Here is a 24,409-nt window from a genome sequence, read left to right on the forward strand (position 1 = left end):
TGACACCAACAGGGGTTGAATTTCTGGGCAACAATACTTTAAAATACTCTGCGGATTCATAGCATATGTTGAGCTGGTGATGATATTTTTCAAAATAGTCACAGTTTGCATTGGAATACTACTTGCCTCCAAAAGGAAATCTCGTGCAGATCTCCAATTTTAGATGCAGGTATCTACAGATATAGCTAAAGTACTTTGCGTGAGAAATCTTATCACTCAGTTAAGAAGCTGCAGAGCCAAGTCACGGTCCAGAAACTTTATTCTGAGCAAATAATCTGGTCGCACTCACTGAAGTATTGCTACGTAACAGGTGGGGGGAGGGGGGAGAGGAGGTGTTCTGGCTTTTCAGCAGGGATATTAAACTAAGGTACGGTAAGTTTTAAGTTTCCTTTCTGAAAGGAGGCCACCCATTCCATTCGTTTTCAGTGCATTATCTAGAATCAGATAGTGAATTATGATACACTGCCACTTTTGCATAAATACATAGTCTAAACTGCTAATTTGAAATGTCTGTGAAACCGGGTGCTAAGTATATCATAATACTGCCAAACTGTTTTGTTCATTATATAATGGTTGTAGAGTATTTTATTGTTTGCACATTGAAGCTTAGCAGACATTGTATTGTTGGCTAATTTACTGATTTGGATACAGCAGAGGAATTTGTTACTGTTATTTTTGCACAGACCTCAGTTATTTTGGTTGGCTTCAGGGATGCAAGAAATTTAATCAGTTTGGAACCAAATATGTTTAAATATTTGCCCAGGTTTCAATCCTGAAAGTCTAGCTCATAAAACTGCAGATTAGCCTTTGCTGTAACTTTATTACTGTGTAGACTTATAGTGGAGCTCCATAAATAATATACAGATTTTCAGGAGCTGATTAAATTCTGTGTAGTAAAATGTAGAGGAAGTGAGGAGAAGCATGACTTAAAAATAAGTACATTAGAGTTCATTTATTAGATTGCAGCCTGTGGCATCGAGCAGATGGGTTCTACCTCATGAAATCTAAACACATATGAAGAAAGAAGCTGCATCTATCATCTTATCAAAATCAGTAAATGCAGGAGTCAGCCTTTGTACTACATTGACAATAAATCAGAAAATGTTCTTAGGGGTTTATTTGCAAGGGTTTGATAGTGTTATTGTTTTATAGATGTTCTCCTGCTTTTATTGTTGCTTATGCTGAGTAAAGGGTTCTTAGTTTCAGCAGACATTCCAAAATATAAACAATGTAAAAAAATGCAAGGTTAATCCAATATTATGCTCAAAATTAGAAATGTGGTGTGCATCAAGGCAGTTCAAAGTACACAGCATTTTCTGCAAAATTGGCTCTTTGTTATCTGAATCACTCTATTTTCCTGTCTCTCTCTTTTGCTACTTTTGAGTTCATCCTTCTCATCATTCATACACCTGGGCACAATTTCTCTCAAGTTGAAGCTTAGCCCAGCTGCTTTGTTTCTGTGCCATATTGTGCAAAAGTGAGACACACCTGGCCATATGGCCAGGATAAAACTGTCAAGATCACTGCAAAACATTTGCAGAATGAGGTAAGTGGATATCTTCTGTGTACAGCTGCCATTTTCTCCATTTTCTTTGTGCTTTTTAGAAAGAATGAAAAAACAACTACTTCAATAAAAGCCGTGACATGTCCAGTGTGTACAGTTCAGGAAGGCTTAAACAATGGACTGAGCGACCACTGTGATCTTATCTTAATGCTGCCACACACGACAGCAAGCATACGATACAAACATTCCTCCATTTTACCTGAAAACTTGACAGAACAGAGTGAAACAAGCAGAGATTGTTCACCTCATTTACTGGAGCATGAACAAATGGCAGGCAGCCAAGAAGGAAAAGAATGTGTCTCTGTTCCCTTAAGCAAGCTTCTTGCGTGGCAGAGTTAGTGGCCCAGTTGTCTAGCCAAGGAAGTAATGTGGTCAAAGCAGGAATACTCCTGAAACTCGGCAGACTCCTTGGACTTGTGGAGACAAATTCTTGAAGTAATCAAAATGCAAAGGTATTTTTTATTGAGTTCTTTGCCATAATTATGTTTACTGTACAATATAAACAATTTTGATCCTTTAGTTCTGAAGGATTAAAAAGTGAATTCCTATTTAATCTCTTGAAAACCTGATGAGAGTTATATACAGACTTCCAAATAGTATACAGATGTAGAAACAAGTTAAAAAGGACAAAGTTACAATGGTCATATGGGATTTCAATATGCAGGTAGTTTGGGAACATCCGTTTGGTACCGGATCCCAAGAAAAAGAAACTGTGGAATACCTATGAGATGGCTTTTTAGAGATCAATTAGAGGAAAGGCACTCCTGGATTTGGTGAACCAGATGTGAGTATGAGGCAATTGTCGTTGTCAAGAGAAGTCAAAGACAGAATGAAAACAAAAGGGAGGGCATACAAAAATAACAAAAATTAGTGGGAAGCTAACAGAAGTCAACTAAAAACAGCAACAAAGAGAGAAAAGATAATATATGAAAGTAAGCTAGTCAGTAATATAAATGAGAATACCAAAGTTTTTTTGCAGAATTATAACAAGTAAAAGGAAGGCAAACATGGACAATGGACCATTGGAAAATGACACTGGAGAGGTAGTAATGGGGAATAAAGAAATGGTGGAAGAACCGAATGAATATTTTGCATCATTCTTCACTGCGAATGACACCAGCAACATGCCAGGGATTTGAGAGAGTCAATTTGAGAGCAGGAAAGAATGTAATCATTATTACTAAGGAGAAGGTGCATGGGAATCTGAAAGATCTGAAGGCAGATAAAGTCACCTAGACCAGATGGTCAAGTTTGTCAGCATATAGAATGAGAATCCAGGGGAGCTGATTGAGCCAGGTGCAGAAATATCATGTAAAAGTACTTGCACAGATACGTGGATAGGAACGGTTTTGAAGGATATGGGCCAAATGCAGAAAAAGTAGATAGCTTAGATGGGAATCTTGGCCAGTGTGGATCAATGTCCATACTGTATGACTGTGACACAATGTAGAAATTGATCAGCTTAAATGGGGCTAATAAATCTGAATCAAAAAGTTCCTTCCTTGAATTTTAAGGTCTTTACTCAGTATCGTGCAATGCTAATGTGCTTGCAGCTCGTAATACAAGATTAAGTCAGTAAAGTGTTATATGGATTAACCTTTTCTCAGGAATTTCAGGAATATCCTCAGCCACACCACAGTAAAGTATGAGAGAATGGATTAAGCACAGATTTGAGCTCACTCCCCCTTTATTTGAATTTTTTCATTTTTCTCTATAATTCTAGGTGGACCTGTCCCATTTTTCATTTTCCTCCATCAGCTACAACCCAGCCTCAGTACCTTCACATATATAATACAATAGCATGACATCTTTATAAACCAGACAGTTGCTACTGTTTCATGTATTGGGTATCACCAATCCTTAGAGCTGAACCTAATTCCCATTCCTTAACTTGATGAATTTAAGTATTTAATTGGAGAGTGGTTTGTGTGCCACAAATTTCAATTATTATCTTTTACACTTGAGCAATGGGAATCCCTACAATCTACATTTTTCAAGTTAAGCTGTTTTTGCAAACTTAATATTTCCTGGAGAAAAAATAAGTGACATTTATGATTGAGCAAAGTAAATGACGTACAATTAAATGTAGTTCATACGAAGGACATTTTCTTCGATTCAATCAGATGTTGGTAACCTATGAAGTAACCTGTGAAGACTGGAAAATTACAAACGACACCCCACTCTTCAGGAAGGGAGAGAGGCGGAAGAAAGGAAACTATACGCTAGTTAGTCTCAACTCAGTGGTTGGGAAGATGTTGGAGTTGATTATTATGGATGAGGTCTCAGGGTACTTGGAGGAACATGATAAAATAGGCTACAGTCAGCACAGTTTCCTCAAGGGAAAATTTGGCCTGACGAATCTGTTGGAATTCTTTGAAGAAATAATAAGCAGGATAGACAAAGGAGAATTGGTTGATTTTGTGCTCTTGGATTTTCAGAAGGCCTTTGACAAGGTACCACACATGAAGCTGCTTAACATGTTACGAGCCCATAGAAAGATTCTAGCATGGAAAAAGCAGTGGCTGATTGGCAGGAGGCAAAGAGTGAGAATAAAGTGAGCCTTTTCTTGTTGGCTGCCAGTGCCCAGTGGTTTTCCACAGGGGTCTGTGTTGGGTCTGATTCTTCTTAGGTTATATGTTAATGATTTGGATGGTGGAATTGATGGCTTTGTTGCAAAGTTTACAAACAATATGAAGATGGTGGAGGGGCAGGTAGCTTTGAGGAAGTAGAGAAGCTACAGAAGGACTTAGACAGATTAGGAGAATGGGCAAAAGAATGGCAGATGGAATACAGTATCAGGAAGTGTATGGTCATGCACTTTGGTAAAAGAAATGAAAGAGTTGACTATTTTCTCAATGGAGAGAAAATGCAAAATAAAACTGAGACACAAAGGGACTTGGGAGACCTTGCGCAGGATTCCCTAGAAGTTAATTTGCAGGTTGAGTCTGTGGTGCAGAATGAAAATGTAATGAGAGCATTCATTTCAAGAGGACTAGAATTTAAAAGCAAGGATGTAATGTTGAGACTTTATAAAGCACTCATGATGCCTTACTTGGAGTATTGGAGCATGTTTGGGTCCCTTAGCTTAGAAAGGATGTGCTCAAACTGGAAAAGATTGAAAAGATGCTCACGAAAATGATTCCAGGATTGAATGGTCTATCATATGAAGAGCATTTGATGACTCTGGGCTTGTATCCACTAGAATTCAGAAGAATGAGGGGTGACCTCATTGAAACCTATCGAATGATGAAAGGCCTTGATAGAGCAGATGTGGAGGGGATGTTTCCTGTGGTGGGAGAGTCTAAGACCAGAGGACACAGCTTCAGAATAGAGGGCCAGCCTTTTACAATGTAGATGAGCAGGAATTTCTTTGAGTAGAGAGTAGTGAATCTGTGGAATTCTTTGCCACAGACAGCTTTGGAGATCAAGTCTTTATGCACATTTAAGGCAGAGGTTAATAAAACCTTGATTGGTCAGGGAATGGAGGGATATAGGGAGAAGGCAGGAAACTGGAGCTGAGAGGAAAATTGGATCAGCCAAGATGAAATGGTGGAGCAGGCTTGATGGATCAAATGGCCGAATTCTGTTCCTATAACTTCTAGTCTTATGTTCTTATATCTTTTTTTGAACAATAGACTCTGAAGAGGACTTTTGAGGAAATAAATATTGTGGCATTGACTTGAGATTTTCTTTTGTTTCAGCTAGCTTTGACTAATTGCAAGTATTTTGAATGCATTTAAATGAAATATCGAGGCAAATATATTAGCCTTAACTTGAGCAATTTGAATTATTGATTACTCTATTCCACTGAGATGCCTTTAACCTGAATTAGAACAAAGTACCTACTTAGAGGCTTTAGAAAGATTCATAGTGATGTATGACATTTGCACCCAATTTCCAGTAGTCAGATTTTTAGGCAGTTTCATGGAGAGATTTGGGCAAAGGCCATAACCCTACAAGAGCTGGTGCAGAAAATTGAGGTAAGTGATGTTTTCCAGATTAAAAGAAAGCAGACAATGCCGGATACACTCAGGAGGTCACACAACACCTGTTCAAAGCGAGATAGATTTACCCCATTGTCAAAAAATGTTTCATAATCTCAGAATAAGACAATGCACTTCACGGTCAATTAAATGCTTCTGCAGTTGGATCATTGTTGTAATGTAGGACAGTGGTAAGGAAAGAAACTATTTTAAAACTAATACCACAATTAGGTTTCACTAAAGATCGCCAAAGGGCATTTTAACACTGTAGAAACTTCTGTTAAAATGGATCCTCAGGAGGTAAGGATTGCAATCTTACACTCAGTGAACATACACTCAGTGGCCATTTTATTAGGGACACATCTACACCTGCTTTTGTTAATGCAGATATCTATTTAGATAATCATGTGTCGGCAACTCAATGTATAAAAGCATGGAGATGTGGTCATGAGGTTCAGACAAAACTTCAGAATAGGAAAGGAGACTAATCTAAGTGACTTTGATTGTGGAATAATTGTTGGTCCCAGATAGGGTGGTTTGAGGATCTTAGAAACTGCTGATCCCCAGGGATTTCTGTGCGCAGCAATCCTAGAAAATGTAGAAAACAGTGCGAGAAACAAAAAGTAACCACTGAGTGGCAGTTGTGTGGCAAAAATGCCTCGTTTGTGAGAGAGGTAAGAGAAGAATGGCCAGACTGATTCAAGCTGGCCAGAAGGTGACAGTAACTTAAATAACCACTTATTACAGCAGTGGTGTACAGAAGGACATCGATAGCGCAACACATCGGACCTTGAAGTGGATAGGCTACAGCAGCAGAAGACCACGAATATGCACTCAGTAGCCACTTTATCAGGTATCTGCCGTATCCAATAAAATGCTCATAGAGTGTATGCAGAGTCATGAACGAATCAGTTCATTTATAATATTGAGATGTTGCATTAGAAGATGATTGAGAAAACACAGCTATGCAAGCTACACCATCATCCCCGAGCCAAACCTATTGAATATAGACAAGTCTGATGTGTATGTTTCTGTGAACAGCTCAACATTGCATTTACATATTCATTACCTGTAATATATGTTAAATTGGTTGTGAATAAGGCTGCCATCCTTTAATGATTGTGCCATGTGATTAACTGCTCACCTGACTTCAACAATATTTATTGACAATCCACAAATAGCCTGATATGAACCTTTGAATAAACTGCAGAAGTTTTGTTTGATCTCTTTGTACATCTTATGGATGAGTCTAGACCAGGGGTTCCCAACCTAGGGTCCTCTCGGTTAATGTTTGAAGTCCATGGCATAAAAAGTGTTGGGAACCCCTGGACTACACACTCTGCAGAAAAATGCATTTAGCCTTTAAGAACCTACAGAACACACACACACTCTCTCTTCTCTAGCAGTAAGGATGAGCTGTTAAAGAATCAAAGTCAGCAGGAATGATAGAGGACATTGAGTGACTCCAAACTGCATTGCTAAAGTGAGTTGAGAAGGTCATGATCAATCACACAAGTCTGAGGTGCAAATTTGAGGAAGAGGAAGCAAAGGGAAGCCCCAGCAAATGCTGTTGCATGTGAAAAGATATGTCAGAAATGAAAAGTTTAGACAAATAGCAGTCCCAGCCCAGATCAGTCACCTTGGAAATCTTCATAGCTGTGACACCTTTTATTCGTATCAATCACGTACATCTGTCTATGAGACGAGTGAAAGTGCTAAGGGTGGAGTCTAAGACACTTACTAGCATTGATATACAGATAGATCTTTGGGTGCAAGTTCATATTTCCCTGAAAGCAGCAACAAAATAGATAGGTGGTAAAGAAAACATAATGCAGCTTTGATTCAGCCGCAGTTGGAGCAAAGTTCACAGTTCTGCAACCACATTCCAGGGAAGATGTGGTGGTTTAGGAGATTCACAATGACCTCGCCAAGGTTATAGAGTACAGTATTAACTATAACAATCTTGGATTGTTTTCTCTGGAGCATCAGACCTGACAGAAATTTATAAAACTATGAGAGGCTTAGATAGGATAGATAGATTGTTTCTTCCAGGATGGAAGTGTCAAGTACTAGAGGCATTAGCTTTAATGTGAGAAGGAGAAAGCTTGAAAGAGATTTATGAAATGAGTATAGAAAGTGGAAAATAACTGGAACCCACTGCCAGAACGAGTGATGGAAGAAGAAGATGATAGCAATGACAGCAATGCTTAAAAGGCATTTAGACAGCGACATAGGCTATGTTCAGGCAGGATGAACACTTTAATTAGAATTTAACATCAGGGTGGTGATAAAAAGAGATTTCAAAATTAAATGTTAATAATCAAGACACAACATAAGCATTAGCACAACTGCAGCCATTCCTCAGAAGGGATCTGTATATTCAGAATCAGAATTAGAATCACTTCATTGCCATTATGTGAAACACACAATACTAGAATTGATTGTAGTTCAGTGCCAAGCATAAAACACAGGGCAATACCATAACAGACAACACAAAGAAGTTCAGAAAGTTGGCTTAACAGGGAAGCACAGTGGAGCAGAGAACATCTCCTCAAGTCAATTCAAGTCGTCAAGTCACTTGTTATTGTCATTTCGACCATAAATGCTGGTACAGTACACAGTAAAAACAAGACAATGTTTTTCAGGACCATGGTGCTACATGAAGCAATACAAAAACTACACTGAACTCCGTAAAACAACACAAAACCACATTAGACTACAGACCTAACCGGGACTGCATAAAGTGCACAAAACAGTGCAGGCATTACTACAAATAATAAACAAGGCAATAGGCACAGTAGAGGCAGTAGGTTGGTGTCAGTTCAGGTTCTGGGAATTGAGGAGTCTGAAGGCTTGGGGGAAGAAACTGTTACATAGTCTGGTCATGAGAACAGGAATGCTTCAGTGCCTTTTGCCAGATGGCAGGAGGGAGAAGAGTTTGCATGAGGGGTGTGTGGGGTCCTTCATAATGCTGTTTGCCTTGCAGATGCAGCACGTGTTGTAAATGTCTGTAATAGCGGGAAGAGAGACCCCGATGATCTTCTCAGCTGACCTCACTATCCGTTGCAGGGTCTTGCGATCCGAGATGGTACAATTTCTGAACCAGGCAGTGATACAGCTGCTCAGAATGCTCTTGACACAACCTCTGTAGAAGTTGGTGAGGATGGGAGGTGGGAGATGGACTTTTCTCAGTCTTCGTGGGAAGTAGAGACGCTGCTGGGCTTTTTTTGCTATGGAGCTAGTGTTGAGGGACCAGGTGAAATTCTCCTCCAGGTGAACACCAAGAGATTTGGTGCTCTTAACGATCTCTACAGAGGAGTCGTCGATGTTCAGCGGAGAGTGATTGCTCCGTGTCCTCCTGAAGTCAACAACCATCTCTTTTATTTTGTTCACGTTCAGAGACAGGTTGTCGGCTCTGCATCAGTCTGTTAGCCGCAGCACCTCCTCTCTGTATGCTGACTCGTCATTCTTGCTGATGAGACCCGCCACGGTCGTGTCATAGGAGAACTTGATGATGTGGTTCGAGCTGTGTGTTGCAGCACAGTCGTGGGTCAGCAGAGTGAACAGCAGTGGACTGAGCACACAGCCCTGGGGGCCCCCCGTGCTCAGTGTGATGGTGTTGGAGCTGCTGACCTCAGTGAGATCATGAGTCTATTCAGATTGTATACTTCTTTGTAAAGAACATAATGCAAAGTTACCAGTTATAGAGGCTGATTATGCGAATAGGCCAAATCTGTTCACAAGTGATTGAATGTAAGTATGGAGGATGGATTGAGAAAACATATCTAACGTGAATGCATCATGGAATTTTTTTAAGAAGGTTCTGTAATAATATTAAAGTATGCTTATTGATTAAATGATTAATGCATGGACATTGAAGTCACAAACACATATAATTTGTCAAATCAATCTGTTATAAACCTAGCCTATAAGATATCTTAATAGCCAAGTTAAAGAAAGATCTAAACACATCAAAGTGACAAAGGGTAATGGTGAAAGCGTCTCACCCTTCATTGTGATATTTAAGGCAGATAAGACATTCAGCTCTGTGGAGATTAAAATGACCCTTAGTGGAATAATGAATTGCACAGCTACCCTCTGCCAAAATCTCAAGATGTATGCATTGAGTTGGAAGGAACTATGGTCTCCACTAAATTACACCTGCCTCATGTCTGTGCCAGTTTAGTATAGACAAAGATAGAAAACAGCATTCAATCACTTTGGCAAAAATCTAATACATGCAGAGGTCTCTTTTTCCATAGGAAGCTGGGACTATTACCCACAGGAGTTACACATGCCTTCCATTGGCACAGACTATATCATGGAAATTCCTACCAATAGGTCAGTTAGACATAGTTGGGGGCATCTTACTGAAGGTTTTGTTTGTCACGCAGTGCCGATAAATGTAAGACCTGCCAATATAATTATGACCTGCTAATGACTGGGTGACTGCCAAGGAAACATCCTGTTAGTAAGTCAGTAACACGTTAGTGCCAGCTTCCTATGGAAAAGGAGACCTCCGCATGCATTAGATTTCTGCCAAAACAAAATACAGGCTTCTTTTATCTGCAAACACAATTGTATAGGGAACTGGAGGTGGACACAGAACAACCTTCACACAGCTTGCCTTGGCAAGTGTCCCTTAGTAAGTCTGTTCTTCCAATGTTGCCATTTAAAAATATATATTTTTCAGAAAATTATTGATATCAGTAATGGAGGTGAAGTGAATGTAAGGGGAGAAAAATTTCTGGCTAGTAAGGAATCTTTGTAAAATTGTTTCACATGCCATGCAGGGAAAGAAAGACAAATATTTGCATTATTAAACAGATGAAACATTATATTATTCTGTTCATTCCACAACCTCAGAATTTTTCTGATTTATGGAACTTCGTAACATTATATTTCAATATCAGTTACACCGGCTGGCCTTAAACTGCACACAAAACATCACCACTTGCAAATATACAATGCTAGGATTCACTTATTCCTCAAATCAACAATAAAATAGAACCTTTTTTCCTAGCAATAGTCTAATAACAAGGAATGTCAATATTAAGATTATATTAAAATGAAATTTTGTTCCAGCCTGCTGAACTTAGACTAATATGCCATTAAAGAATTCTGAACTTAGAACATAGAACATAGAAATCTACAGCACATTACAGGCCTTTCAGCCCACAGTGTTGTGATACTCTAGAAACTGCCTAAAATTACCCTACCACATCGCCCTCTGTTTTTCTAAGCTCCATGTACTTATCTAAGAGTCTCTTAAAAGACCCTAAACACAAAATAAATTGCAGATGCTGGGATTAAAGCAACACTCATAGCACGCTGGAGGAACGATGAGTCGACGTTTCCACTGATGCTGCCCGACCTGCTGAGTTTCTCCAGCATGCTGTGAGTGTTTCTTAAAAGACCCTATTGTATCCACCTCCACCACCATTGCTGGCAGTGCATTCCATGCACCCACCACTCTCTGTGTGAAAAATTTACCCCCTGGCATCCCCTCTCTACCTACTTCCAAGCACCTTAAACTATGCCCCCTCATGTTAGCCATTTCAGACCTGGAAGAAGCCTCTCATCGTCTTTTACATCGCTATCAAATTCACTCAACCTATTCTCATAAGGCACACTCTCCAATCCAGACAACATCTTTGTAAACCTCCCCTGCACTCTTTCATGTCTTTCTGAACTTGCATGTTTTTCTGTTTCAAAAATGCAGAAGTTCAAGACATATTGCAGGTAGTATGTTGAAATGGAACCCTGATTTTCCACATGTTAGCATGGCAGTAACTGGACTTTGACTAATTGAAAACAAAACTACAGATCCTGGAAATCTGAAATAAAATCGGAAACACTCGGGAAACTCAATGTCAGGTAGCATCTGTGGAGAGTGAAAACACAGAGTTAACTCAGTGAATGATCCTTCTGTTTCTGCACTGAAATTAAAAATTTAAATTCTTATTTAAGTGACTGTCATCGATTTCAGTGTTATAATCTAATCTAATCTAATCTAATATTGCCTGATGAAATGAAAGGCACTATGGGAAAATGAGCCGGTCACGGTTATGGTGAAGATAGTCACTGCAACTGACACAAAGTAGAACTCATAGATAAATATATAGGATGTAGGAGATATATATACAGTATATTAGCTATTTGACCAACCATCAAAAAAATTGAAAATAACTATTATTGATGTATATTTGCCAACCCAGAAATGGTCTTGCCATGGATCACTTTTTAAAATGCAGGGAGTGCAGCCAAAAATAGAAAGCATTTTGTACACCACAAATCTCACGAACAACAATAAGGTGAATGACAGTATATATTTGGCTGTGGTTTTCAAAGGGAGCACCCATTAAAGGACTCTGTTCTTCAATTGTTCTACTTCATGACTGTAATTAATAGTATAGCATTAAGCATAATTCATGAGGCTTCAACCTGGGTGAATTCACAATACTGTACCTTTCTTCTGAATCAACTCAGTAAATTTTAAATTGTAAATTATTTTTGCTCTGCATGCAATGCTGCCAAAACAGGAACAAAATTAAGTTTCAAATTGTGAAATATTTTTAAACCATTTGAACACTAATTCAGGATCAGTTCTGTTGTTTTTTATACTTATTTATTCTAGAAAAAAAGTACTCGGTTTTGTTATTTGATTAAATTTGATCAAAAGCAAGGAGGAATATCAAAAGGTTTTTTCATCTGTGTTGCATAATCTCTTTTAATGAGAATAAAAGCAGAACCTGTTTGGATTAATTGAACTTTATAAGAAACTGAAATGTTTCTTTCAAACACTAAACCTAACACATTTAGTTATAGCAATTGAATGATACTCCAGCTTTCATAATTTCATAGCTTTTTTTTTATTCTATTGTGTAACAGAAAGAGGACATTTGGTCAATCGTACATGTTGGCTCTCAGAATATAACATTTTAGCCTCATGAAGCAGATCAACAGGGAGCAACAAATTGGGCGTTTTCAATGGATCCCTGCTCTCAACTTCAATATGCTTTAACTAATGGCTGGCTTTAAAAAATACAGGACTGTGAAATAATCATCCAGTCTTTGGAGACTGTTTTTATCCACTGTTTGTTTTCTTTGTGTACATGGAATGTGTTGAAGAATTAGTTCCATGCATAAGGAAGTTAAAAAAAAGGAAAAAAGGTGTTACCTGGCAAATCATCAGATAGCAAAAGGTATTGTCGAGTTTGCTAAAGATCAGCACACACAAAGTGCAACATAAATGTCCTCAATTGTGTCAGAATATAACTGTTTGTAGTGTTAGTCAGTTGTGTCACACAGCGTGCTAGGTGAAGCTCTTCTAGGACCTTAATTGTACGCTTTCAGAGTTTGGAGTGTGGATTCACATATTAAGCAATGAAATATCTCTTAAAGATACCTGCGAGGCATTGCGAAGGCCAAGGGTAAATGAACATTCCACATTCAGACACATACATTTAGGCCATACTCCAAAAATGCAGAAATGAGCATGTAGCTGGGAGGGTGCCATACTACCAGAGGTACAATTTTTCATACAAATAAACTAAATTGAGTCACGCACTGTTCTCTCAGCTGGACATTGAAGATTTTGCACTGATATTTTCACAAAGAGCTCAAGTACTATTCCTATTGCCCTGTCCAATATCAGCCCTTACTCAACCTGACTAAGAACAGAACATTTAGTCAAGGTTACGTTGTTTTTAGCAAATCGGTTGGCAAATTAGTTGCTCCTTTATTCCCACAAAAGTATTTTATTGTCTGGAATGATCTTTGCAGAATCCTAAAAACAAAACTTCCTAGTTTTCTATATCATGATGTAAAATTAGCTTGGCAACTTGGGTTCAGATAATTTTTTCCCATTTATCTTTGATTTCAAAGTTACAATAACAACACTAGCCAATAGAGTTGCTCTACCCTGAACTGTCGACCCTTTCTTTTTCAAGTTCCTACATTAGTACATTCTTTATCTGTGGAGTTAAGAGTTCATGTACTGTGTGGGCCCACATGGTCTTTTTTGCCATCAATTGTTTATACCATTTTTTGGACTTTGCTAACCGTTTTTGTCATCTAATAACATCGGATATTCCAGTTTCACTTAGTTTTGTGCAGGGACACATCTGGAAAAACAAATCACAGCTTGGAGCACAGAATGGCTGCCTGATTAGAGACAGCCATCATAGACTCAGTGCATCTGCTGTGTTTGGTGTTATAGATGTAAGTCCCTTTGTTTAAGAAGTCAGCAATGGAAAATTTACCTTTCAGGTGGCCAATGCCAATATGACTATGGATATAGAAAGGGGCAATTCATCAGCAAGAAATAAAGTGCCTAAAAAATGATTATTCAGAGGCAACAAACAATCAACTTCAGGAACTCAAAGGGCTAAGCAGCATTTGTAGTGGGAAATGAATTAATAATGTTCTTGTCATTGAGGATTGGACAGGGACAGGACAGTGTTTCAACCTAGAATGTTGAGAATTCCTTGCCCGCCAAACATGCTGAACAACACACTATGTTCCTCCTGCGTCACAGTAAGCATAATGCTATTACATTTCCAGTGACCTGAGTTCAATTACACTACTGTCTGTAAGGAGTTTTTATGTTCTCCCCATGACTGCATGGGCTTCCTCTCGCTCCTCTGGTTTCCTGCCACAATCCAAAGAGAGACCGTTTGGTAGGTTAATTGATCAAATCTGTGTAATTGTGCAGTGTTTCGGCTGGAATATCCTGTGAGTGTCTTTATCTTAAATAAATAAACTCCTGCATCTGGTATCTCCTGCGTCTCCATGGTATCACAGGAGGCCCCTGTGCAGTCACTTTTGCAAGGTCACGTGTTACCTGTTGTTTCACTAGTTCTCAGCGCAGCTCAGTGCCGGAGAGTTGTTCCTTTGGAACTCAGGCGGCACAGTGCCGAAACTAGTCGAGCTGCTGCAACTCAATGCCAGACACCCGACTGCGATCCTGAACTCACGTACTCTCCGTGTGGAGTTTGCTTGTTCTCTCTGTTACTCTGTTCCTTCAGGTACTTCGGGTTCCTCCCATATACTAAAAACTTGCAGGTCATAGTTTAAGAGGGTTCTGGAAATTCTTCTGAACTTGTAGGTGAATAATAGAATCTGGGAGGTTATTGATGAGAATGTGAGGAGAATGAGAAAATTGGGACAGATGTTAGATTAGTGTAAATGGGTTGTCCAAATTGATTTAGTAGACCACAGGGTCTGTGACTGTGCTCTCTGACTCTTTAACTTTATGATTTTATGAAGAGTCTCCTGCTGAAGATCATGCTATCAGGAGCCCCCTGCTCTCTAAGTATGGAGCAATGGGTGACTGTATCTTCTTTGACTCCACTGAGAAGACTGTTAATAGCAAGCTCCGAACATGGAGGTATTACATGAAAGGAATGGCTCTCTAACATCAACCATTGGTTATACCACCCAGTCAGGCAGTCACATGCAGGCCCCTCCCAATCTCCACCCAGCTAACAGGAGTCACCTGCCACTTGCGTCCAACTTCATCACCTGCAACCTATTTAAACCTAGTTCTCAACTACAATCCTTATTCACTGGTTGAGCTAGCCATATTTAACTGTTACTTAACCATAACAGTTAAAAACTCTGATGCAGAGGTATCCCATTGTTAACTGTGCTTCCACACCAACACCGTCCCCTAGGCAACTATTACTTTTAGGAGAGGCTATGACCATTAGAAAACTGTCCACATTAGCAAAAATCTACATTTTGCTTTCCATTGCAAGTGGACTACAGCTGCAACTGCACATAAGCTCCTGTGAATTTTAAGAGACATATATCTTTAAATTTCTGATAAGCTTAAGCTAAAAAAAACTAAATCATATTATTCCTGGGGCTGAGCACCAAGTCTAGTAATCATGACTGCAGTATCTCGGTGGCATCAATAGCACCTATTTTAAGAAGCAGCTTGTCACATCTTAAAACAAAATGTCAGCTTGACATCACAGAATTGCAAGATGGATTGGCGAGAAGCTGCAGACTGATTCCACATGAGATTTTTTTACATAGCATCATTAAATTCACAGAAAAATTTAAATGTGTTCTGGCATGCGATATGTTTTGCAATTGGATTTTGCTTTTACTTACTTTCTTTCTCTGGAGAAATACAATTGAAACCTAATTGCGGTTCCAAAACTGATGGAATTGCCCTAACGTAAAAATGTTATGTAAATTTTTGTTTTGTAAAAATGCTGCATCTCGTCGCATTCATCTCCTGTTACATTCCAATTTATCTCTTGAATATTTTGCCGATTTGTGTTGGCCTTAAAAGCTGCAAAAAGGCTATTTTAAATATTTTTATAAATAAGCAGATTTTCTTATATATGAAGTTAAAGAATTTGAATACACATTGATAAAATGAGATCTAATAACATGCAAATTTTCATTTTCATAATTACTAATCACACAGACTGCTCATTTATTAATGAAGGAAGCAGTTTCTTGGGGGTTTAACGTGATGTATAAATGCAGGTTTTTGATGCTATCTTAGGATGAGTTCTAAATCCATGGAAGGCAAAATCATTGTGCTTAGTGAGTCAGAAGCATAAAAATATAAAGATTAGCTTTATTTGTCACTTGCACATTGATACACCAAAACACAGTGAAATGCATTGTTTGCATTAACAACCAATACAGTGTAAGGATGTGCCAGGGCAAGTGTCACCATGCTTCTGGCGCCAACATAGCATGCCTGCACATTACTAACCCTCACAGATACTTTAGAATGTGGGAGGAAGGCAAGGCACCTGGAGGAAATCCATGCACTCACTGTAAGAATGTACAAGCTCATAACAGACTGTGGTGAGAATTGAATCTCCATCATCAATCACCAACACTGTAAAGTATTACGCTCATTTTCTGCCTTTTACTCCCAAAAAAATTGAAATAAACATTTGAGTTTTTTGGTGTTTTCCTAGTCGTATACTATTGCAGCTATTCCAGGGTGATTAAATCAGAAAGAATTTTTGTTTATTACTTAATGGTTACAGAAATAATTTTAAGGAAGTCAATTAGTAATGGTGTCAAAGGTAGTGATGCATCAAATGTCCTCGTCAAGCTTGCATTCTTCTCCAATCACTACCAACATCTCAATGAATTTGAGAACAAAGGTATCTGAAGCTTCTGCCATCTGAGATCTGTATTATTTAAGTGCATGCATGGTCCTTAAAACAGCAAAGTGGATTCTTTGGTCCATTGGATCAATGCCAGCTCCTAAGGGAGCAATCCCACGTCCTATAATTCTCTGTTCATTTCCTTTGCCTCCGCAATGTATTCTGTCTCACACATTCCCCTTTAATCCCTTGATTATTTTTGCCATTAATCCACACTAAGTGGAAATTTACAATAGTTAATTAACCCACCAGAACAATTTTGAGAATGTGAGAATATCCAGAGCACTGAGAGGAAACCACATGGTCAGGCAGACTCCACACAGACAGCGCCCAGGTCACTTGAGCTGTGAGAAGCAGCCCTAACTGCTGCACTACCAAGCCAATTTTGTAGGGCAGCAGGGAGTGCAGACAAATCACCGCAAAATCCAGGCCATCTACATTAGTTAGGGATTTAGTAACAGTCATGTCTGGGTGCATACAATAATCTGACAGACACATAGTCATTTTTATTGATTACACCTTCTTATTGCCACATTTTTTAAAGTTAACTGATATATCAAACTGGTTTGGTGGAATTATATTCTCTTGTTTATTAATCCAGTAGCAGAAATAAGACACAATTATCCTCTGGAAAGGAAGTATAATAAATATTGTTTTAAGTCAGTATCACCTTTAAACCTTGTGCAATTGAAAAAGTAAACCTGGAAACTTTTACATGCCTTTGAGAGCCCCTGGGATCTCATTAAAAGAAATTTGTTTACATATACATTTTTAGAGCATGGAATACTTTGCCACAAAGAATGTTGAAGGGGACAGGATTGGACACTCTGAGGAAAATGAATCAATGTTAACGACAAATTAAGATACATGGCTATAGGAAAACAAGAAAGCAGTGGGAATAGTCCAATGCCAGAATCAGAGTCAGATTTAAGATCACCAGCGTATGCCCTGAAATTGGTTAACTTATCGGCAGCAGTACAATGCAATACATGATAAATATAGAGAAAATAAATAAATAATCACACTGTAATTTGTATATACACATGTATATTAAATAGTTAAATTAAAAACAGTAATGCAAAAGCAGAATTAATTTAAAAAAGATGAGGTAGTGTTCATGGGTTCAATGTCCATTTAGAACTCGGATGGCAGAGAGAAGAAGCTGTTCTTGAATTACTCAGTGTGTGCCTTCAGGCTTCTGTACCTTCTTCCTGGGGGTAACAATGAAAAGAGGGCATGTCCTGGGTGATGGGGGTCTTCAATAATGGATGCCGCCTTTCTGAGGCACTATTCCTTGAAAATGTCTTGCATACTGTAAAGGCTAGTTCCCATGATGGAGCTGACTAATTTTACAACTTTCTGTAACATCTTTCAATCCTCTGCAGTAGCGACTCCCCCTCACCAAACCAGACAGTGATGCAGCCAGTCAGAATGCTCTCCATGGTACATCTGTAGAAGTTTTCAAATGTTTTAGGTGACAAACCAATGTTTTTCTAGAACAGAGCCCATACAGATAAATAGGACTTCTCTACAGTCTACATCATAAAAAGCAAAAATCATCCAAATTACTCCCCAGAGATTTTTTTAATTTAGTGTTTCACCCTGATGGCTTATTCAACTATCTTAAGACATTCTGTTTCCTTGTCCCAATTGATGAAAAATTAATGAGATGACAGATTATTTAATGTAATAAGATATCTTTTAAAAATATGGGCTTTAAAGGAATCAGCAACCAATGGTTTAAAGCATTCAATGAAATAATTTTTCATTTGCCTGGTTGCAATGAAATAAATTACTTTATTATTTTAAGGGCTTTTGGGTTTTACTCTGATGGATGATTATTCTTAAAAGTGTCCTTGAGTTTCATTAGTGCAGTACTTATTGTGTTACCGTCTACTGTCTGAAATGAGTGATTTGGTAAGTCATTGGTTTGAGGTTGTTCTGTGCATGAAGATAAAAGCTTTAAGTTGTACTGGTGTAGATTGCTGCAGGATGTGTTGAGATTGAAGCCCATCTGTTGGGTTGGAAATGGCATCATAACAGCGACTTAATTGACAGGTGAAACGTCAGTGCATATGCAAATAATAGGAAATTTGAGATGAAAACAAAGGAATAAGACTGCCGATCCTTGGATGATGTGACAAGATGTTACCTCTTTTCATATCAGTGCTGGTGTCTAAGGAAAAATTTCCACATCCTAGCCTTTGAAGAGGATGTGTATGAGAAAAGCTCCATCACTTGTCTTTAGGCTATGGTTTAGGCAGAAAAATGTGTGTGTCTTCTCCATTTTAGAGCATAGATTAGTAACTGGTATCGACTACAAACCATAGATTTTTATCAATAACATAGCCATAATTCTTCCTACCCAGTATCCAATAAATACTCCACTCCATTCTCCAAAATTCTGTCTGTAAGAAGTCCATTCTGCTGCTGTCATCCCACACACTTATGTTTCCAATGTGTTTTCCTTTTATCTCATTGAGTCAGAGAACTCTGAAACAAGTTCCTTGGCCCAGCCCATTCATGCCAACTGTAAAATACCCGTCTATACTAATCCCCTGTACTGGCATTTAGTCCATAGCCTTCTTTGCATTAATAATTCAAAAGCTGATCTAGATAAATCTGAAATGTTGTGAGAATACCTGTCTCCAACAGCCCTTGAGGTGATGAGTTCCAGATTCCAGCCATCCCCTGAGACAAATCTTCCTGGCATCCCTTCTCAACCTCTTCCTCCTCCTTACCCTAAAACTATTTGCTCTAGTTTGGGATGCTTTTTCTCTGGTAAAGGTTTCCTACTATTAACCCTATCTATGCCTCTCATAATGTTATATACCTCGCTCAAGTCACTCCTCATCCTCCTCTACAAACACAATCCATCCAAATTCTCCTCTTAACAAAAATGCTTCATCCCAGGCAACATCATGGTGAATCTTGTCTGTATCCACTCCAGTGCAATCATGTCCCTCTTCAATCTCACTTCTGCGTATCATATCATGTAACTTCACCTTTGTTTCCTCTAGTACCCTCTCTTTCTCTGTCCCTTAAAAATTAATTTAACTCTGACGTTCCCTAATTGCAATGATAGATCCTCTCTAATACTTACCCCCTATCATAAAACTATGCCCTCTAGTTTTAGATGCCTCCTTTGTGGGAAAGATGTTATTGACCTAGAAGGTTATACTTCTACCTCCACAGATGCTGATGGTCTTATTGGTTATTTGCAGTTCCCATTTGAGATTTCCAGCATTTGCAGTATTTTGCTTTAGGGTTTTTTTTTATTTTAGTGTCATTCCATAGCATGGTGAAGGTAAAATATATTTTTCCCATAGCAGATTATTGAAAGATTATTGACCAATTCCATGGTCAAAAATAGTGAAATTTAACTCTACAAAACTAGTCATTAATGTAGAACAGGGACAGAAAATAAGCAAAGGCTGTTAAAGTAATAAAACACCCTAATTACCAAGATTTTTAAGACAAATCCAGGTAGCCGGGAGAAACTGTTAATATCTGGGCCATCTACTGTTGTCAAATTATATGGAGAATGTCAATCATTCAATCTCAAAGTTAGTAGCTGCACATTTCCAAAATAAAGAGAGAAACACAACTGTGTGAGAATCTGCCTTGCAACTTAAAAGTGGGAGAAAAAGGGCGGTCAACATATCTGATGCCTATTGGTTACTCTCTTTTTCTATTGTCCTGCACTGTGTATAACTCATGGTATATTTCAAAAACAAGCTAGGTCTACATTATAATTGTTTCCTGACATTTTAGCTGCCTGGAATGCCAAATGCTGGATGAATGAAAGGCTGAAATGTAGGAGGATTTCAGCTGCAAGATCCTATTGAAAGGAAAGAACAGAGAGAACTGGAGGCGAGAATAGAGGCAAGACTATGCCTTGATGAAGATATCATTGACATTAGTCCCTAGGAAGGGGAGGCAGCAAGCTGCGATGAAGTGCTAGAGACAGCTGGTGTAGAAATGCATAGAATTATTTCGTTATAATTGTGGCTCATCCAATTTTTTTGAAAGCTTTTTGATACTGGTTCAGTAAAGTTAGCAAGAAGAGAGCTGTACTTTCAGAAATCTGTACATGGTTACATTGTGTATTCTATGTGTGGGAAGGGGCATACTCAGCTCAAACCGGTGACATTGATTTAACTTTGAACTAATAACTGAAATCTATGATAGAAAAGACTGCTGTGTCAATGAATAGGTTTGTGAATTATTTATCAATTTCCATAAATTTGTTGCAGTATCATTGGATATGAAAGGGAAGATCTGATGGTGCATATTTGAAATAGAAGCTAATACCATTAAAAGATTTGCCAAATAAGAAAGTAATATTACATTGCCAATCTGGACATGAGGATTTACATGGTATTTCATTCTAATCCAAAAAAAACTTGGCTTGTAGAAGCCTGATGACTTTTAACTTTCTATTCAGTTGTATTAATAAGTGCTGAGAGGCATGCAGAATATTTACATTGTTGGCTTTCAAAGCACCAGTTTGATAAAAATGAAAATGCTTCATTAAATAGGGTTGCACATGTATCAGAAGGAATAGTTGTTGTGCAAAGAAGAATAGAATGCATGTTAGTCTCACAAAATAATTAAACACTGTGCATTGAAAATTCTGTTCTAGTAAACCAATTCCATGGCATTGATTTTAATCAATGCGTGCTTGCAGTTCTTCGTGATATAGAGAATGGAAATACATCCAGTCCAAGTTACTAGGTCAATAAAACCAAATACCTCACCTCACCATTGACTTCAGAACAGGCTGCAATTGAACCATTTCATTGCCAGCAATCTTTAAATGATGGTAAACAATTCTTAACCTTTACTGAAATTAAACTTTTGGTGACAAATTCGAAGAAAATATATTTGGTGTTGTATCGTACATTATTTGTCTGATCATTGCTTGTAAAGCAAAAGACATATACAGACATCAGTTAGAAACATTTTCAATATTACTTACTATATGCACATCTGTCTGTCTGTAGTCAGTAATACCAGTCCTTAAAGGACTTGTCAAAAGTTTCAAAAGACCTGGGGGGGGGGGCGGGTGCGTAAAAAAAGTTTCAATAAAATGCAAAGTGTAGATGTGAACATATTGCTGATAAATTCACTTACGGCTCCGCCGTTAAATAAGATCATGGCTAATCTGGCCATGGACTCTGTTCCACATATAATCCCTCCCCCCCCCTTGATTTTCCTGCTACACAACAATCTATCTAACTGTGTCTTAAATATATGTAATGAGGCAGCCTCTACTGCTTTCCTGGGCAGAGAGTGTTACTGATTCACGACGCTCTGAGAAAAATATTTTCTCCTCATCTCCATGCCAAATCTATTCCCCTGAATCTTGAGGCTGCGTCCCCTAGTTGTAGTCTCACTTACAAGTGAATCATAACTTTATATGTTTCAATAAGACCCCCTCCCATTATCTTGAACTCCACTGAGTATACCGTACCTGTAGTTCCAGGTGACTCAATCTCTCCACATCGGCTAACTCCCTCATGTCCAGAATCAACCGAGTGAACCTTCTCCACACCATCTTCAAAGCCAGTATAATCAGAATCAGTATCAGGTTTAATATCATCAGCATATATCATAAAGTTTGTTAACCTTGCAGCAGCAGTACAGTGACAAATATAGAAAGAAAAGCTGAATTACAGTAAATATATACAGTATATATATATTAAATAACTAAATTAAAATAAATAATGCCAAAACAGAAATTTTAAAAAATAGTGAGGTAGTGTTCATGGGTTCAATGTCCATTTAGAAATCAGATGGTAGATGGGAAGAAGCTGTTCCTGAAGAGCTGAGTGTGTGCCTTCAGGCTTTTGTACCTCCTTCTGATGACAACAATGAGAAGAGGGCATGTCCTAGGTTGTGAGGGTCCTTAGTGATGGACGTAACCTTCCTGAGGCACCCATGGCATCTATCTTGAGGACAGCAAGATCCTACAAACAGCAATGAGACAGTGACTAATTTTAGTGATGTTCCTGAGTGGTGAACATTGGCAAGCTACCAAAATGGAACACCTCTGTTCTTCTCTTGATATCATTTCATGCAATTTCTCTTCATCCCACTTGGAGGACAAATTGACAAAAAGCATCTCATGTGAGAACAATAGTAATCTAAAATTTAATTAAAGGGACCTGGTGCATGCCATTATCATGCTTCAGAATTCAAAGACAAAGTCATTCTTAAAATACTTGTTTCAATATGCATGGTCTCAAGTCAATTCCTCTGTTATTATTTACCTGCTATTTGCTTTCAAACAAAAGAGTGCAATCCAAGTGCATTCAGCATGCAAATACATTCAGAAGGGGTTGATTATCTAGAATATCAAATTAAATTCCAGAAATGCAGGGACGCGGAATCCATGAATGCACAGACAAGCACAAATGCTAAATCAGTTTTTTTTTCAGCAGAAAAAAAAAGAAATATGGAATATCAATGCCTGCATCTTGTTTTTTTTGTGCATCAGCTGTATTATTGCTTATTCGCTCTGATTTGGGAAACTGAGATTGGAAGTAAACATTATAAGGTGTCTGATAAAAATGATAAAAGAAAATGTCTCTGTCTCCCCAAACAGGTTTGTAAAAGACTTCAATGGTAAAATTTCTCATTGTGAAACCTCTATTAGCAATATTGCGAAAATCTCACCTCACAGGCATTTAAATAGAGTAAGAATCATGTGACGGCAGAAAAAAAAAGCAGTCAGCATTCCCACAACCTGGTTTGAATACAATATTCCTCAAGCACCTCAGATATCTCCACAGCTCTCCCAGTTTATTTGTGATTATGGCACTTACAGTGGGACAGGTCACAGTTTTTACACACACACACACACACGCACACACACACACACACACACACACACACAATAGTTCAGGGACGCATGAATACTGATGTATACAATGCATCAAAAGAATTAGAGGGAGGAGATGGAGAGTCAGTCAAGCAGGCTTGAATGATGACCAATATGACAGCTCATAAAAATCATACAATTTTGCAGCACTCAAGTCTGTTTGAAACATTATGCCTGCTCGAGTTCTATGAAAAGGGGATTCACGGTTCCCTTCTCTTCACCTATATGTATTTGTTTTCAAGTATTTTTTACAGCTGCTTTTTCAATGTTTTTAGAATGGCGAACCATGCACTCCCTCATTACTTACTTTCTTATCAATGGAAATTGTTTTCCTCTGTTTATCGTACCAAAGCTCGTTGTTGATCCCTTCTGCCACATTGCATCCTAATCTCCTTTGGCCATATCTCGAGAATCCCACATTCCCTTATCTCTTCTCATAAGTATAGCAATAACTTCTGACATCATCCTCGTGAACGTTTTCGGCACCCTCGTTATCTGTACTTCTGCTCTCCCTGCACTCGCATACATATAAAGGTTCCAGTTAAACATTGTAATATTTGCAACATACATTTAACTATTTCATTCACCACTAATTCCTCTTCAATGTAGTTATGTGAATCTGTGCAAACAGGAATCAAACACAATTTTAATAGATGAGTGGTTGTAATCTAATATTGGTGTTAAGATGACATAACCATTCCACTTAAGCCACACTCCAACAGTTTATTCCAACACTTCAAACTGCTCATTGAGATTTTGACAGAATTGCAAATGTAAGTTGAATTACCTTGTTGGATTTCATTTTCACTCAACTCAATGGACAAGGGTT

This window comes from Mobula hypostoma, chromosome 22, assembly GCF_963921235.1.
Source record: "Mobula hypostoma chromosome 22, sMobHyp1.1, whole genome shotgun sequence".
Classification (NCBI taxonomy): Eukaryota; Metazoa; Chordata; class Chondrichthyes; order Myliobatiformes; family Myliobatidae; genus Mobula; species Mobula hypostoma.